At 35.0% G+C, this 19,430-nt stretch overlaps 1 protein-coding gene across 3 annotated transcripts in view; it reads left to right on the top strand.

Annotated features, from left to right (window-relative positions):
* The first annotated feature begins 1,676 nt into the window (after nt 1-1,676).
* dagla (diacylglycerol lipase, alpha) overlaps nt 1,677-19,430 on the top strand; it is a 50,997-nt gene continuing 33,243 nt past the window's right edge. Inside the window, exon 1 of one of the 3 annotated variants that reach the window (XM_051898366.1) lies at nt 1,677-2,377. The gene's annotated coding sequence lies outside the window, so the exon portion shown is untranslated. The remainder of the gene's footprint in view (nt 2,378-19,430) is intronic. The other 2 variants (XM_051898369.1, XM_051898370.1) reach the window with 2 other exon arrangements.

Genomic DNA, 19,430 nt, shown 5'->3' with positions numbered 1-19,430 from the left:
TCTATCTATCTATGACAGTATATATAAACATTATATATTGTATATATCTCTGCTTAATAGTATATATTGTACATATATCTATCATCATCATCATCATCATCACAGTATATACAAACAGTATAGATTGTATATATCTATCCTTAACAGTAGCCTATATATAAAGTATATATTGTGTATAGCCTATAATATCTAACATTACATTGTGTATAGATTATCTATCTATCTATCTTTAAAGTAGGCCTATATACATATTCTATCTATCTATCTATCTATCTATCTATGACAGTATATATAAACATTATATATTGTATATATCTACACTTAACAGTATATATTTCACATACATATATCTAACATAATATAGTGTATATAGCCTATAGATCTATCTATCTATCTATCTATCTATCTATCTACCTATGTATGACAGTATATATAAACATTATATATTGTATATATCTACGCTTAACAGTATATATTTTACATACATATATCTAACATAATATAGTGTATATAGCCTATAGATCTATCTATGACAGTATATATAAACATTATATATTGTATATATCTACGCTTAACAGTATATATTTTACATACATATATCTAACATAATATAGTGTATATAGCCTATAGATCTATCTATCTATGACAGTATATATAAACATTATATATTGTATATATCTATGCTTAATAGTATATATTGTACATATATCTATCATCATCATCATCACAGTATATACAAACAGTATAGATTGTATATATCTATCCTTAACAGTAGCCTATATATAAAGTATATATTGTGTATAGCCTATAATATCTAACATTACATTGTGTATAGATTATCTATCTATCTATCTTTAAAGTAGGCCTATATACATATTCTATCTATCTATCTATCTATCTATCTATGACAGTATATATAAACATTATATATTGTATATATCTACACTTAACAGTATATATTTCACATACATATATCTAACATAATATAGTGTATATAGCCTATAGATCTATCTATCTATCTATCTATCTATCTATCTACCTATGTATGACAGTATATATAAACATTATATATTGTATATATCTACGCTTAACAGTATATATTTTACATACATATATCTAACATAATATAGTGTATATAGCCTATAGATCTATCTATGACAGTATATATAAACATTATATATTGTATATATCTACGCTTAACAGTATATATTTTACATACATATATCTAACATAATATAGTGTATATAGCCTATAGATCTATCTATCTATGACAGTATATATAAACATTATATATTGTATATATCTATGCTTAATAGTATATATTGTACATATATCTATCATCATCATCATCACAGTATATACAAACAGTATAGATTGTATATATCTATCCTTAACAGTAGCCTATATATAAAGTATATATTGTGTATAGCCTATAATATCTAACATTACATTGTGTATAGATTATCTATCTATCTTTAAAGTAGGCCTATATACATATTCTATCTATCTATCTATCATATGCAATGCAATGTTTTATAAATGCATTTATTGATTAATTGATTTGTTCTCATCCATTGGCCCACCCTGCTGATTACAAAGGCTTAAGAAATTCAGGAAATGACGTGGTTCCACGCCCAGCATACTATTTCGGAGTCTCCTCTGTATTCACTAAGCCCGTCCCAGCACAGTGTGCCAGTGGTTCCTAAGCAGCGGAAAATTGCGGTGTCGTACGTCAGTAGCGCAGCGCCTCTTACGACAACCAATGGATGACGTGAGATACGCCAGGAGCGCAAGTGGGAAACGGGATGCGGCTTCAAACTGCGCTACTGGAATTGAGAATCGCAACGACGTTGCTTATATGGAAAAAAGATCGTAGGGAAGATATACAGCAATCAATCTGACTGGGACCTGCTGCTGCTGCTGCGGACAGTGCGGGATCTGGAATTACCGCACGATTTTACTACGCGGAGGGGGAATGTCACGACCAAGCCTGGGGAATAAATGCTAGATTCGCGTGTACGTGGATAGTTTTGCGGAATATGGAGCAGCTTCTGGCGCGACGCGCGCTTGGAAAGGCGTGAAAAATATCAGTGACGTTCCGGCGGAGTGTCAATGAAACTGAGGCGATCGATATTATCAAATAAAAAATCCTTTTCTGTAGCAGTCCGAATTAAACACATCTTCATTCCTTCATGTGCATGTGAGTGCAAACGGGACGCCGCATTAACCGGACTGTTGCTGTTCTGAGACCTGTGGCTGGTTCAGAACCGTGATCTGGGTCGGTTCTGCGGTTCTGTGTGCGTGTATTTGCGGAGGATGGGAGATTTAAGAGAGTCCATGCAGAAGAAGGTCTCGGGAAGACGCGCTCATACTACAGGTGAGTCTCTGTACGGGCGACCCATATGAAAATTTACCATGGTAACCGCAGTTTCCGCCAGAAAACCATAGTTACTACAGTTAGTGGGCTAAGGACAAAACACAAAGGTTTTTTTTGTGGATATGGTGCATTTATTGCGATTTTTGTATTGCCATCTGTCTGAGACTTTTGTACAATAAAACATTTGACCACGATAACCATAGTTTCCCACTGCCACGAACTAAAAAGTACCATGTTTTGCACGTATAGCATGGTAGTACTATGGTATTCTTTGAAGTAGGCTATTCTGAGCATGTGAATATGGTAATAATGGCAGTAAGTGCTAAGTTCTACCTTTGGATGGCATAGTACTGCCACTGTACTTGTTTTTGAGTCATATCAGACTCAATGGTATTATAGTTTTTTATACATGTACCGCGGTACTACCGCGGTATTATTGGAAGTACATTTAAGCCTTAAATAGCGCGTGAATATGGTTTCATCCACTATTTAAGTTTCACCAATGAAAGTTTTAACATAGTTTTCACCATAATAGAACATAATTTTCAGTGCTGCACAAAATGTACCATAGTATTCCCAATGTTATTTGAACGCTGTACCATAGCTGATGTATTCTTAATATATATTGATGTTTGTATCTATGGTATTTTGGCAGGACCTTTGGTAACCATTGTACATTGTTTTTGCCATTTTTAAGGTCATACTTTTTACAACCTGTATGAATAAGGCAGAGTTTTGCATTGCTGCAGGCATGAGAGCACACCCATCATTCCTGGTACATACCCAAGTGTACTGTGGTGTGTGGAGTATGTTACTTCATTTCCGGTGTACGTCTTCCTATCGTTATGAAATTCGTTAAGGATATCTGAGCTTCTTTTAATATATGACTGCAGTAATGCAGATCTTTTTGTCTACAACACACACACATAGTGTGAAAGCAAAGGACAGTGAAGTTCAGAACCAGAGGCTTTTAACTCTTAATGGAGATTTTGTGGTTGTATCTTCAAGGCTGGATGAAGCCCATCAGTGGTTTGAATGGGTCAGCAAATGCAAGAGGAAATTGCTGTTAATTACAAAGAGCAGCTTTTTGTATATGGACATATAGCATGTTTTAGGATTCTTTTGTTGATGTTTCGTTTAGCTGATTTAACCCTTGAGCTGTATTTGAAAGGATTATCGACTGATATGGGATCCTTAGTGGCTGATGTCATTATCTAGTGTGCAATATAAGTGAGAAATAAGTTACAAATATTTGAACTCTCCATTGATAACAACTGTTGGAACTATGCAGAATGATTACTTGCATTAATGGACTTATGTTATCGACTGCTGCAGATGTGGACAAATATCAGATGATTAATCTGCCGGGCTGATATGAAACACACTTTACAATTAATACCCAATGGATACTAGGGCTGGGACAATACATCAATGCGTTGTGAATCGAGAAATGATTCTGGATCGATTCTGATATTTTCCGTATGTATTGAAATACTCTTTTGAATCGATTCTGAGCTTAGTTTTTAACAGCAGGTGGTACTGCGTACTTTAGAAATTGCCCTACTCTGCTTGCTTTCAAATCCTTACACACACCACTTGAACCATCTATAAAATAATCATTCATAAAGTTCGAAAAGATTGAAGCGAATTACAGGGGTGTTTGCAGTGGGCTGTTTACATTAATCTTGCAACATAAAAGCATTCTGAGGTGCAAATACATTCTCAGACTCAGCCGAACGCACGAGTGCTCTTCTTCATGAGCATTTGAGCATGCGGTTAAAAAATAGGCTAGAGCACCATCTGCTGTTAAAAACTAAGCTCAGATTCGATTTGCGATGCATTTGGAAGATATCAGAAACGATCCACGAATCGCGATGCATTGTCCCAGCCCTAATGGATACAATCAAGTCTGACCATATTGTTTTTTTTTCATTTAGACATAAATCACATTATGCAAGATAAGGGGTTGTGTAAATTGTTTCATGTACCAAAACCCAAGTCTTCATTTTACCTGCAAGTCTGCTAGACTGAGATTGTTCAAACATGTTTGTTTTGAATCACATACTCTCCGCTTGGGCTGCATGATTAGTCGTATTTTAATCGTAATTACGATCTCTGCTTGCCTCAATTAATTAATCGACTATGATTTAGCTGGTTATTTATCCTGATTAATTTTTTTTGTTCTTTTGGCATTTGCATTATCTTGCATTGGTAACAAACCTCACAAGCTTTCATACTTGGGGCTGCCAGATGTTAAGAGTTAAAATCTCCCAATCAGAGCTTTTCTCTTAAATGGATATATTTTTTTGCCCATTAATATTCTCAACCAAGAGACTACACTTAAAAAAAGCACAAAAAAACAACAACAACAAAAAACCCCACTGATGACATGAAAACTCTGACAAACATGTATGTTGCAATCTCTATGATGAAATTATACGAAATGTTTTATTAAGCTCCTTTTTTTTTTTACTCATTTAAAATTCTTAATTCATAATATTAATTGTATATAAGGAATATTCAAGTCAATTTGATGGAATTTTACTAATAATTGAAATGTGTAGATCTTAAAAAAAAAGGCTTAATTTTTTTTCTTTTGAGTGTGCAACTAAATCTGCAAAAAAATCTTCTCAGTGATTCAATTCAATTCACATTTATTTGTATAGCGCTTTTCACGATACATATCGTTTCAAAGCAGCTTTACAGAGAAAGCATATCAACATTACAATTTGGAGACTGCAGTTAGCTAATAATGTAATAATTTAGGCGATTAACATACAATCACTGTTAGCAATGTAATTGGAGGTAGAAGCAAAGAGCTCCTGGAAAAATGAATTACATATTAACAATAATTAGAACTGTGATGAACTGTAATAAATCCAAACATAAATCTGGAATATGATGTTTGCGTTTGTGGTTCCTGAATAAATGCACTGTGCTATGATAAAAAAATTTTGTTGTTGTTTTAATAGAAAATCATTAACAGAATTTGGAACTATTGAAATTAATGTATGTAATGAAATTAACTAATGAAATGAATTAACTTAACCGTTTTAGCTTTTGAGAGTAGCAAGTGTGTGAATGTATATTATAAATATAATAAATCAGGAAACTAGATGTGGTAAAACAAACTGCGTATTAACTGACATTCTCTTGATTGTGCTTATGTGAAAGTGCAGTATTTCTAATGAAAAGCGAAAACAAATTTCTCACAAGAACAATTGTGATTAATAATCGCCAATTTCATTTTTGGAGCAAATAATCATGATGACTATCAGTTTAACTATTATTGTGAAAACCCTATTTTTCACAATCCTCCTAGACTAACAAGCAAAACAGCACTGTTCTCCAGTCAGTTGCTGAACGTCTTGTGTGGTTGTTGAGGTGGTGTTTGGAATCTCCTGGAGGCTTCACTTGGCCTTTTAAAGCAGGCTTACCTCTAATGTAATCTACAAAATTGGACTTGAGACTGTCTAGTCAAGCCTCTCACAGCATAAATGATCATCCAAATCAAAGGATGTCCATTGTGGGATAATACAGTACATGTAGAGTACTTGTTATTTTGCCCTGACTGAGTCTTTCCAGTCTTTGTTCACAGTGATGCAATAGACAGACTTGAGAAATGATTGCAAGATTTCAGTGCACTTCCTCTGGTGCATCCTGTACAGCAGGGCCGGCCCAAGCCTTTATGGGGCCTTAAGCAGAATTTTATATGGGGGCCCTTCAGTTAAAATAACTTAAGATAAATCTTCTTATATAAAAAAATAAATGTAAATGTACGAAATGCACAATATTAAATTAAATACTTAAATAATGACATATCAGATAGACCTGTAACAAGATAACAATAATAAATTTACTAACATTAAAGGAATAGTTCGCCCAAAAATGAAACTTCTGTCATTTACTCACTTTCAACCTGAATGAGTTTCTTTTTTCTGTTGAACATAAAAGTTATTTTGAAGAATGTGGGTAACTAAACAGTTGCTGGTCACCATTGACTTCCATAGTATATTTTTTCTATGAAGTCAATGGGGACCAGCAACTGTTTAGTTATCCACATTCTTCAAAATGTTCAGCAGAAGAAAGAAATTAATACAGGTATGGAACAACATGAGAAAGAGTGAATAATGATAGAATTTTTCATTTTTGGGTGAACTATCCCTTTAAGGAGAAGCAGCATGATATTGAAGACAAGCATACTATTTTCTCTCAAATGATTACATTCACTTTAGACATAACCAGCTGTGTTTATGTAAACCTAGTGTGTATTTGACAGTATTAGCGCAATCAGACGTAATGGGGCGCTGTTTGACAGGCTTTTAGTGTGTGCGTGCTTCGGGTGTACGCGCTCAGAAAAAGCGCATGTCAGAACAGCACGCGAATGAACTGTTTAACGGCAAGGCTTTAAAGCACATGCCAATAATGAACTTTTGTGATTGTGAATAAGTGCAGTGTCCCGTGAGTGTAACTCTACTGCTGCGTTAACATGATAGGGCTGCACGATATTGGAAAAAACTGACATTGCGATATTTTGTTTTTCTGCGGATATATGTTGCAATATGAAATAAATTTAACAGATTACTTGAATAGCTCTATTTGTAAATAATCAAAAAAATCAGTATCTCAAATTATTAGAATATTTAATTTCAAGTTCTATTAAATTACCATTCTCAGGGTATAAATACTGGGTTTAGGTCAGTAATCCCAACAGCAGTCATGGGGAAGTCTGCTGACTTGACAGTTGTCCAGAAGACGATCATCAAGACCCTCTACAATGAGGGTAAGCCACAGAGGGTCACTGCTGAAAGAGCTGGCTGTTCGCAGAGTGCTGTGCCAAAGCATATTCATGGAAAGTTGACTGGAAGGAAAAAGTGTGGTAGGAAAAGGTGTACAAGTGAAAGGAATGACCGCAGGCTTGAGAAGATTGTCAGGCGAAGCCGATTTAAGAACTTAGGAGAGCTTCAAAAGGAGTGGACTGAAGCTGGAGTCAGTGCATCAAGAGCCACCACACACAGACGTCTTCAGGAAATGGGCTACAACTGTCACATTCCATGTACCAAGACACTTCTGAACCAAAGACAACGTCAGAAGCGTCTTACCTGGGCTAAGGAGAAAAAGAACTGGACTGTTGCTCAGTGGTCCAAAGTCCTATTTTCAGATGAAAGTAAATTTTGCATTTCATTTGTAAATCAAGGTCCCAGATTCTGGAGGAAGAGTGGAGAGGCACAGAAACCATGTTGCTTGAAGTCCAGTGTGAAGTTTCCACAGTCAGTGATGATTTGGGCTGCCATGTCATCTGCTGGTGTTGGTCCACTGTGTTTTCTGAAGTCCACAGTCAACGCAGCCATCTAACAGGAAATTTTAGAGCACTTCATGCTTCCTTCTGCTGTCAAGCTTTATGGAGATGCTGATTTCATTTTCCAGCAGGACTTGGCACCTGCCCACACTGCCAAAGGTACCAAAAGCTGGTTCAATGACCATGGTGTTACTGTGCTTGATTGGCCAGCAAACTCGCCTGACCTGAACTCCATAGAGAATCTATGGGATATTGTCAAGAGGAAGATGAGAGACATCAGACCCAACAATGCAGATGACCTGAAGGCAAAGCAACCTGGGCTTCCATTACACCTGAGCAGTGCCACAGGCTGATCGCCTCCATGCCACGTATTGAGTGCATAGAAATGAACATACTTTTCAGAAGCCTGACATTTCTGTTTAAAATATCCTTTTTTCATTGATCTTATGAAGTATTCCAATTTATTGAGATAGTGAATTGGTGGGTTTTTGTTAAATGTGAGCCAAAATCATCACAATTAAAAGAACCAAAGACTTAAAGTACTTCAGTCTGTGTGCATTGAATTTATTTAATACACGAGTTCCACAATTTGAGTTGAATTACTGAAATAAATGAACTTTTCCACGACATTCTAATTTATTGAGATGCAGCTGTATGGTCTTGTGGTGGCCATGGGGGCCCTAAGCAGGCGCTTAATTCTCTAATGCCTTGGGCCGTCTCTGCTGTACAGTGATTTGCAGAAATAGTGATTAAGGCAATACAGTGTTTTGCCGATATCTGTAGATTCTGGAGTGTTGAAGTGTACTTGTTTAACTATACTTGTTGAGGGCCAAATGTCCTCACTCATATAGTGAAATATTATGACAACAGACTTGTGAGGACATTTTACTGGTCCTCAGCAGTTAAAAAGGCTTATAATTTGGTCAAAATTAAATCTAGATTTTTTTTTAAATCTAGTGGTTTGCACATGTTTCTGTGATGAGTAGGTTTAGGAGTAGGGGTTGGGTTATATATATATATATATATATATATATGTGTGTGTACATAATTACATGTATATGTATGTGTGTGTTTATAATTGATTGATAGTAAATTAGAGAGAGCAGCTAAATAATAAAAATGTATAAATTAACAATTATTATTTATCTTTAAATTTATTAAACTATTCAAATAATTGATTCAACTCAAATTTTTATTAAAATTTTACTAAAAATAAAACCTACATTTTGATATGTAATAAAATAAAAATGTAATAAATAATTTGTATTATTATTTTAATTAATTTTTTCCTGCAACGATATTGTTCATTTGTAAATGAGTACATTATTTAAAGTTTTTTTTTATTTACCATTTTGTATTTTTTATTTATTGTTATTATTATCATCACTATTGTTAATTGTTGTGGTAATATTTTTATGTATGTTAATTATTTTGCTGGAAAGGTTTATTATTATGGGGTAAAATGTTATAACTTTAATTTTTAATTGTATGAAGCTTTCTGTTATTGCTTTGAAAAAGTTCATAAATAAATTATATTAAAAAATATATTTTTTGTGCAAGATCACAGGTTTTGTGTTAATTTTTGCCATTGGGCCTCATTAATGAAACTCAAGTAGAATGAATTTCTGCATAAATATTTTGTAAAACAATAGACTGATTGCAACCATTTACATGAGAATGGTTATGAACAATTCATGCATAAATTTATTTGGCTTATGTTTCATGAATGAGATCCCATGTCAGTGTATGATCTTAAGTTTAACTGTTTACAACATTTTACACGTTTGCAGTAATGTATTTTTGACAATTATGATTTGTTTTCTGATAAAACATTGATAGCACAGACAATGTTGTGTGTATATGATATCCAGTCTCTGCCATAGAGATGCAGGCGAATATTCTCCAAAACCCAGCTCTCTGCAAGAACAACAGGGACATTGTCCCCTCAACATCCTGCAATCTGTCAGAGGAAAAAAAAAAAGAAAGAACATCAAGAAATTTTATGTGGCCTAGAGAAATATAGCGGCTGTATTGTTTAAAATTGAATTAGCTTCTGTAATACATTATTAAGCAGTGCATAGATCTTCAAGGCGCTCGTCATAAAGCTCAGATAACTTTATTCACTGATCTTCCTTTATGGCACTATGAAAAAAATGTCCTAAAATTTGCAGAGCCATGCAAAAGTTGTCTGATAAAGATCTGAATAAAAACAACTAGGTTTATTAAATATGAGATATGAGTCCTTTAATGTGGGTCATTGTTATCTGTTCTCAGGTTGAATAATCAGTCTGTTTCAGCACATGGTTCCTGTTCAGGCAAATCTGTGTTTTATGTTAAACTAATTCACTCTGGGAGTTAATCATCACCTCACATTGATTATAATGGCCTCGGATTATTTCGGATTCCCGTCAGTGCTGCTCTTCTGTCTCTGGTCAGGCTTTTCAGTCAATGTCTTGAGTTATAAAGTGATTCACTTATGAATCAGTCTATTGATTGACGTTTTCTTTGGTGCTGTCGTCGTCATGCATGTGTGAAAGTGCGTTCACGATCGATAGAGCTTCTAATAATAGTTGCAAAAAATATTCTTGTGCAATGAGTAGACCATGCGTTTTTGCAGTCTGTCTGCACTACTTTTTAATTGTTTGCAAGTTTTTGCGTGTCAGACATCTTGCTGTTTTTTTTATCTCACATTTTTATGACATTGTATTGAAGGTTAATTTGTGCCTCCTGCATTTCTATTTTTTAACACTTTATGCAGCATTATGTTACCAAAAAAATGGACTCAAGCTATTGATACTTCAAATAATTAGTATAAATGTGACCGTTTAGAATAAATATTGTGTACAGTTCTACTGTCACAGTTAATTTTATTTAAGCAATTTTGTGTGCATTTCATTTGCTGTCATAAAATTGTTATAATTGCTATCATCTCCCTGAACTGCTACCAGAAAAAAAATAGTAAAATATTTTCTCTTCACTTCAGTCTGCTTTCATTTATGACTCATTGGGATGAGGTGTTATGGATGTACTATCTCATAATACAAGCATTAGCATATCATTCATATTAATAAGGCCACTGAATGAGGCTGCATGTACTTCTACAAGCTATTATTTTGCTATCTAATGCAATGACATTCAGATGTTTTCAAGTGTGGCTCAAGTACTGTTCGAGTTCCTACACAGTTTGGAAAAGTATGGGATTTGATTTGAGTAATTTCCATGTAGGGGTGTGCGATATCACTATTTTTGATCGTGGACGATTAAGATCTGCTTTTGAAGAAATACTGTACAACATGACATACATTACATTCACATCACGTTAATGCAGAGGTAGGGTTACACTCGCATGACATTGCAGTTATTCATTTGCATGCGTTTTAAAGCCTTGGCGGTTAAACATTTTATTCGTGTTGTTCTGACATGCACTTTTCTGAGCGCGTACACCTGAGGCGAGCACACACTAAAATCCTGTCAAACAGCGTGTGAGTACTAAACTAAGTTATCTTTTGCATCTTATTGCTTACTGTCAAATACACACAAGGTTTACATAAACACAGTTGATTATGTCTTAAGCAAATGCGTGTCTTTATATTAGATCCGTGCATGAGGTCTTAAAGTGACAGCAGCCTAATAAACCTGCTGCCGCTTGTCATTAATGTTGATCAAACAACAAAAGACAAAGTTACGACGCTCAAAGTTCAATGCAAAGGGAGATATTTTCTTTTAAAGAATTCTCTGTTTAAGGACTACAACAAACGGCTGGTAGAGACTACAACGAGCTTCTTTCCGGGTTAGTGACATCACAAATCCTAAAATTTACATAAACCCCGCCCCTGAGAACACACAACAAAGGGGGTGAGACCATGTTGGGCTGCTTTAGAGAAGAGGAAGAGTTGTTGTAGTAGAGTGTTGTTACCATGCCGTTATTTTACGCCAGACTGCTTCACAAACTAGGGTCAATTCACCGCTGGATTTGCACAAAAGATTAACATGACGGCACATGCTAGTCGATGAGTTGAATCAACTCCACAGCATCTACATAAATTTATCCACTAACCATTCAGAAACGTCCAGTTTCATTCTAAAAGTTGTAACTTCTTCCTGAGTCTCTCCATCAGTGTCGACTCCGGTTTGAACAATGTAAGGCTGAACACCGTTACTGACAATCCTCATTTTGGCTGCGTGAGATTCTCCAGCTTTGTTGTTGTTGAGCAACCGAAGCGCAAGCTGTTAAAGCTCCGCCCTCTTCTGGAAAGGGGGCCGGGAGCAGCAGCTCAATTGCATTTAAATGGCGTGTTTTTGCTCACGCCCAAATAGGGGCAAATTTAACAAGCTATAATAAATGATCTGTGGGGTATTTTGAGCTGAAACTTCACAGACACACTCTGGGGACACCAGAGACTTATATTACGTCTTGTGAAAAGGGGCATAATTAGGTCCCCTTTTTGTTAAATTTCTTACTTGAATACTACTGTTAAATACACCTACTGTAAAAAAATAAAGCACTGTTTACTTCATTTATATATTATATTTTATTTGTAAATTTTTAAAATAGGGCAATTAGTTTGGCTAAACAGCTCAGTCACTGGCAAAATAGTATAAACAACATGAAAAAAATCGTGATAAAATTGTGATTTTCCTGAAAAAAATGTGATATGATATTGTTTGCCATATCACCCATCCCTTCCTTGTCTGGAAAACTATGGAAAAAGAAACGGCAATTGGAAAAATATTTTATCCAGACTATTTTCTTAAATATAAAATTAAGAATTTCTTAAAACTTATCATACAAGCAGAGTGATTTCATGGCAAAAGTTTAATGATCATTTACTGATTGCTGAATGCGACAATGCATTCAAGGTGCACATTTTCATTATGCAAAACGGTTGGTCTCTTTACCATAAGCGAGTCTCTTTTGAACGTCGCTAAAAGGAATGTGGTTGTGCCACTCAAACCTGCAACAGATAAAGGATCAGCAAACGATCTTCTAAATCAGACTGTACTTTGCTGTTTGGTCACATCAAACCACATTTACAGCATTTTAGGTTTCTTCTCATCATGCAAGTGCACTGTTACCACTTCGAGAAAACCAATGAAAAAAAAAAAAAAAAAAAACAGGAAAAAAATTACAGATGACTGTACTGTATACCAAATATAATGCTGAAAATAATGTTGTATGACCCATTTATGTTAAATATGGTCTGAAACACCCCCCCCAACCCCACCAATACCTAACTAAGGCTTTATCAGGACTGCATGACATTGAAGTCATCTCAAACATCATCTCACAACAGGATGGTTGTTTGAAATGTGTGTCAGCTGGCTAAACAAGCTAGTCATGAGATTTTCTAATCATAATTGAAGTTATGCTGCATTCACGACATGTCATAATTACCATATGTCGTAATTACCATAGTCTCGAGATGACAACACGTGATGTTATATTCGGAGCATTTCTGGCACCACTATCAACGCCTAAATGACAAGGACGTGAACGTTTTTTAAAAGTTGAAATCACATAATTGCGGTAATTATGACATGGCGTGAACGCACCTTTTAACCACAGCATGATGACAGCATGTTTGCATGGTCATGAGGCAGGTATTTTTTGAGGAGGCGTGGCAGACAAGGTATCTCGTTCTTTTGTAACAAGGTTACACACTGTGGTCAGTTTACACACTCACTGGAGCGCAGCAGTGGCCGCCCACTTTTTGTGGCTTTGTTCCTAGTGTTATATTTCCTGTTTATTTTCTCCATAGGAATTTGTAACCCAGCCAGCTAGCTCTGAGATAAGACCATAACATTACAACCTTTCACTTGAAGCACAAGTATTCAAGCTTGATCGTTGTTTGAAAATCAGAAAAAAAGACAAAGGTACAACACCTGAGTATGGTATGTGCACTTAAATGAGGTAATCATCCCATGAAGCACTGAGTGACGCAATCCAAACAGAAACGACTGTACAATGTGTGATATAGGCCTACTATACTATACTAATAACCATTGATAACCATTAAAAAAACAATATATATTGTTAGAAAAGATTTCTATTTTGAATAACTACAGCATTTATTCAAAATAGAAATCTTTTCTAACAATATATATTGTTTTTTCTAATAATATATAGTCTTTTTATCTTTTTATTCATCAATGAATCCTTAAAAGAGTATCACAGGTTCCAAAAAATATTAAGCAGCACAACTGTTTCCAACATTGATAATAAATCAGCATATTAGAATTATTTCTGAAGGATCATGTGACACTGAAGACTAGAGCTGCACAACGATTAATTGCGATTAATCGTTTGCAAAATAAAAGTCTGTGTTTACGTAATATATGTGTGTGTTCTGTGTATAATAATTATGTATATATAAATACACACACATACATGTATAAATAAATATATATATTTATATATATTTTATATTATATTTATATATAAAATATTTATATTTATAACATTTTTCTTAAATATATACATGTATGTGTGTGTATTTATATATACATAATTATTATACACAGAACACAAACATATATTACGTAAACACAGACTTTTATTTTGCAAACGATTAATCGTGATTAATCGTTGTGCAGCCCTACTGAAGACTGGAGTAATGATGCTGAAAATTCAGCTTTGATCACAGAAATAAATTACATTTTAACATATATTAAAAAAGTAAAAACCATTATTTTAAATTGTAATAATATTTCACAATATTACTGTTTTTTTTCTGTATTTTTGATCAAATAAATGCAGCCTTTGTGAATATAGAAATATATGTATAAGTGCTATACAAATAAATGTGAGTTTTAAATTAAATATATATAAATAATAATATTTATTAATAAATGTTATTAATAATTATTATTATATATTAAGAATGTTTAATTATAGAGAATAATTTCTATTTCATTTTTATTTTATTAAATTTTTAATATTAAAGTTTTATTAATTTAATTGATTAAATCAACGTATAAAGATAAATACATTTTAATTTAATGTATCATTTTGGCATCTTGTTTGGTGTGTATATACAGCCTATGTATACGCAGAGTATATAATATTTATTTTTTCTTCTATCTATCTTTATATAGAAAGAATACATGCTGTATATCATTGCCGTATATATTTGTGTCTTAAAAGATTTATACGTTATTGTTAAAAATCACTTTCTCTAATGCAGATGTTTAGAAATGTTCATCACGCCCCATTTGCTGCAACCCCCAAATTGAGATGATGCACTGTTTTTCCCACGTTTAAGTATTTTTAAACTGATGTGGCATGCTTATGTCGGCAGACACTGAATAAACAGAACGCGTCCCGTGTGAACGTCTCCAGAGGGCACAAAGGCAAATGTTCAGTCCTACAGCAGCGAGTACAGTGTTGATACAAGGAACAGCATGAAAGCAGCTGACTGTATCCTGCTCCGTCCTGTCGTTCTCATTCTCTCTGCCACGCGCTCAACACTTTTTTCCCCTGTCATGCCCTATTTATTTTTCAACACACTGCGTTCCACCCCTACTCATTCCTCGGCATGCCAATACATAATCCCTCTTTTCCATTATGAAGTCAACACTTAATTTGATGCATTTCAGGGCCAAACGCTGAATGTGTTTCCACTCTATAACCATCTTCCCTTTCCGTTACATTCAAAGCGTATCAACTATTGACCAGATTCGACCACGTGTCTGTTTTTGTCCTCACCTGCCTATTCATTCTAATAGTGCCTTGCATGCAGTCTTTCCCCTTATAAATCACATTTAATTAAATATCATCGGGGTTCGTCCCTACTTGACTGATTTTCCCTCCCTGTCATTTCTCCAGTGAAATGTCGTAGTTTTTTCACCATCTGTGTGTAGCTGCAGCTCTCTTTCTCTGTCTTTTCTCCTTTTCTTCATCTCGCTCATCCATACTCCGAGTTTAGCTTCTACCGCTCTCATCCTTTTTTTAGATTGAGGAGCATGTGCTACACACACCCACTCTCCCCTGCCTCTCCTCTCATCTCTTGCTCCAGATTCTTCCTTCCCTCCTTCTCTCTCTCTCTTCCTCCTTCACTCACCCTTGCTCTCTCTTGCCTTCTGTCTTTTTTTCTCCTAATTTTCATGCTAGTCCTCCTTTTCCCTGCATCCTCATCATGTTTCACTTTCACTGCCGCCCACTCGGTCCTTTCAACATCTTCCAGCTCCACCTGCAGTGTGTGTGTGTGGATTTATGTCTGCTTCGAATGAAGTGTGAACACGCTGTCTTTTCTGAAATGTATAAAATATTAAACTTTTTTTCATGTTTTCTACATTGATTTTGGGGTGAAATCTTCAAAATGGATTTAAAGTTGTAATATGTGTTACACTTTATGTTGAAAGTCAAAGTTTGTCTTTGGAAAATAAAGTCTTCCAAAGGACTTTCCAGACATCAGTATTAATGGGAACTAAAACAACCGCATAGTTCTTGTGGTTTAAGATGTTTCTTTTAATTGCCTGTATCTATAATGTCTCCGTTTACACAAAATAAAGGATTAGTTCACTTCAGAATTAAAATTTCCTGATAATTTAATTTGTCATCCAAGATGTTATGTCTTTCTTTCTTCAGTTGAAAAGAAATGAAGGTTTTTGAGGAAAACATTCCAGGATTTTTCTCCATATAGTGGACCTCACTGGGGTTCAACGGGTTCGAAGGTCCAAATGTCAGTTTCAGTGCAGCTTCAAAGAGCTCTACATGATCCTTGACGAGGAATAAGGGTCTTATCTAGTGAAACGATCAGTCATTTTCTAAAAAAAATAAACATTTATATACTTTTTAACCACAAATGCTCATCTTGCACTGCTTTGTGATGCGCCACGCATTACATAATCACGTTGGAAAGGTCACGTGTGACGTAGACGGAAGTACCGATCCAGTGTTTATAAAGCAAACGTGCAAAGACTAAGTCAAACGCCCTTTACAAAAAAAGGTAAAACAATGATGTTGGACGATTTTGAAGTTGGAGGAGAAAATGAGATGGAGTTTTTCGCCCTACCGCGGTACTTCCGCCTACGTCACGCGTGACCTTTCCAACATGATTACGTAATGCGTGGCGCATCACAGAGTAGTGCAAGATGAGCATTTGTGGTTAAAAAGTATGTACAATTTATTTATTTATTTATTTTTAGAAAATTACTAATCGTTTCGCTAGATAATTCTTACCCTTATTCTTGCATTTTTAACCCAACGGCTGGGTTTGTCCCTATTTGACTCAAATTTAGAGTGTAACAACACATAGGAACAATATCTTTGGAGTCACTTTCAGAACGTTTTTTTCCAGCTGATGAACGATAAAAACATTGACAGCCAATCAGAATCCATCCTGCTTTAATGAGCTCTTGTATTTAAAGGGGAAGAGACGACAGAACTTTCGTAGCACAATACAAGATCTCTGTTGCCTCATGGGTTTATTCTTACCTTCCTGAGGATGTGAGCAGCAGGATGTTTATATGATGAGAATGAATGTCGTTTTGTATTTACTTTAAGTTAACAAGTGATTTAGCCATCTGTGGTGTCCTCCAGACTGGCTTCATCATATTTGTGTTTGGTTTTAGGGATGTGTCTCCATGGATAGATGGATGGAAGAGAGAAACGGAGAGACGCAGGTGTGAAAAGAAATAGGAAGATTGAGAGCTGATGAACAGCTAACAGTGTGATAGACTGTGTTCTTGTACAGCTGCAGTGAAACCATTTGCAATCTGTCGCTTTATCAGCCAGGGCTGTTGGGAAGGAGAATGATTAACTAGTATCTTAAGATCACTGATTTAAAGGTAAAGTGCCATTTTTGATGTTAAAATAAAAGTCCGCCATTTTATGTTGAATTTCCAAAAGAGAGAGTTTTTGGATTATTGCTGTATTTGTTTAAGGGGTTTGCCATGTCAACTTCTGGCTCGACCAATGGCGTGAGTTTGGGGCGGAAATATTTGTTTAAACAAATGATGACAAAACCTGTTTAAAAATAATAATTATCCGTGGTTCAAGCATCACTATTACTTTTATGCGTACTTAGGGTTTGGGATTTTAACAAACTTGAATGATGAAACCACACATTCAGTGTTGATTTCATGTTGACTTTAACCTCAACTCCACACCACACACAAAAAAAGCACAAATATTTTGGGGAAGTGCTTTGCCAGGGCGTGTTTCTTTACTCCGATCCATAAAAACATCAACAAAACACATGGCCGTCACATCCTGTATTATTATCATACATCAGCCATCTAGTTTTGTCTCCACAACACAGTCAAACGAGGACATCATCTGTGTAATCTCACAGTACCTGTTGATCGGTGAGATTTGTGTTGTAAATAGAGCAATTTTGCCTCACAATGAAAGTTTGCTGGGTCAGAGCGTTGCAGTGTCGGGACTGGAAGTGGTATCCATGGAAACCATCAGTAGCCCTCGCTCTGTTTGTTTTCGTCTTGTAGTTAATGGTGATTGCTGAGGCAAGCATTACTGGTATTGCTAACACAAGGGTTGAGATTTTAACAAATCTTTAAGTATGGCTGCTACAACTAATCGATAAATATTTATACAGTGCTGTTCAGAAGTTTGGGATCCGTAAGATTATTTGATTAAAAATACAAAAAAAAACAGTAATATTGTAATAAATAGCTATTTTCTGTTTGAATATATTTTAAAATGTAATTTATTTCTGTGATGCAAAGCTGAAAAAAAGTGTTGAATTTACATGATTTAAAGGGTTAGTTCACCCAAAAATGAAAATAATGTCATTAATTACTCACCCTCGTGTCGTTCTACACCCGTAAGACCTTCGTTAATCTTCGCACAAATTGAGATATTTTTGTTGAAATCCGATTGACAGCAATGACATTTCCTCTCTCAAGATCCATTAATGTACTAAAAACATATTTAAATCAGTTAATGTGAGTACAGTGGTTCAATATTAATATTATAAAGCAACGAATATATTTTTGGTGCGCCAAAAAAAACAAAATAACGACTTATTTAGTGATGGCCGATTTTAAAACACTGCTTCATGAAGCTTCGGAGCGTTATGAATCTTTTCTGTCGAATCATGATTCTGATCGCGTGTCAAACCGCCAAACTGCTGAAATCACGTGACTTTGGCGCTCCGAACCGCTGATTCGACGCGCTGATTCATAACGCTCCGAAGCTTCATGAAGCAGTGTTTTAACTGTACTAGGTAGTCAACAGCCTGCTTGCTAACAATATCACACACACTAGCATGTTAAATGCTAACTTTCTTTTATAATACTATTTTTTTCATTTTCTTGAACACTTACACAACAATGTACATCACATATCTGTATAAATGCTAACTTTCAGTGCAAAGTAGCAATTGAATGTGAAGTGCCAGTCCACAGGCTAAGCAAATGCTCCACTCTTCTCCACAGTGGTAACCCAGTGAAATTTAAAACATTCTAATAATTCCAGTATTAGTAAACACTGAACACTATTAAACAATATCAAGCATCCCGTTTTCATTTTACTGCAAAACACATAACATCTAATTTCAACAATTTCTCTCTTATGCAATGCATGCTGGGAAATAATAAGCACCACCCAATTTCAGTTAATGCAACAAAATTCATTCATGTAATCCCAACACAAACGGATTAAGTAAACTTCAATATTAGATATATTTAAGTGGATTTAACACAATGTGTAAAAAAATGTGTAGGAATTGTTGTTCATTTTAATTAATTTGAACAAGCAGCAAAAATCATTACTCCAGTCTTCAGTGTCACATG

Source organism: Ctenopharyngodon idella, chromosome 7 (assembly GCF_019924925.1).
Source record: "Ctenopharyngodon idella isolate HZGC_01 chromosome 7, HZGC01, whole genome shotgun sequence".
Taxonomy (NCBI): Eukaryota; Metazoa; Chordata; class Actinopteri; order Cypriniformes; family Xenocyprididae; genus Ctenopharyngodon; species Ctenopharyngodon idella.
Note: the sequence above shows the minus strand (reverse complement) of the source record. Positions and strands in the feature narration are given on the sequence as shown.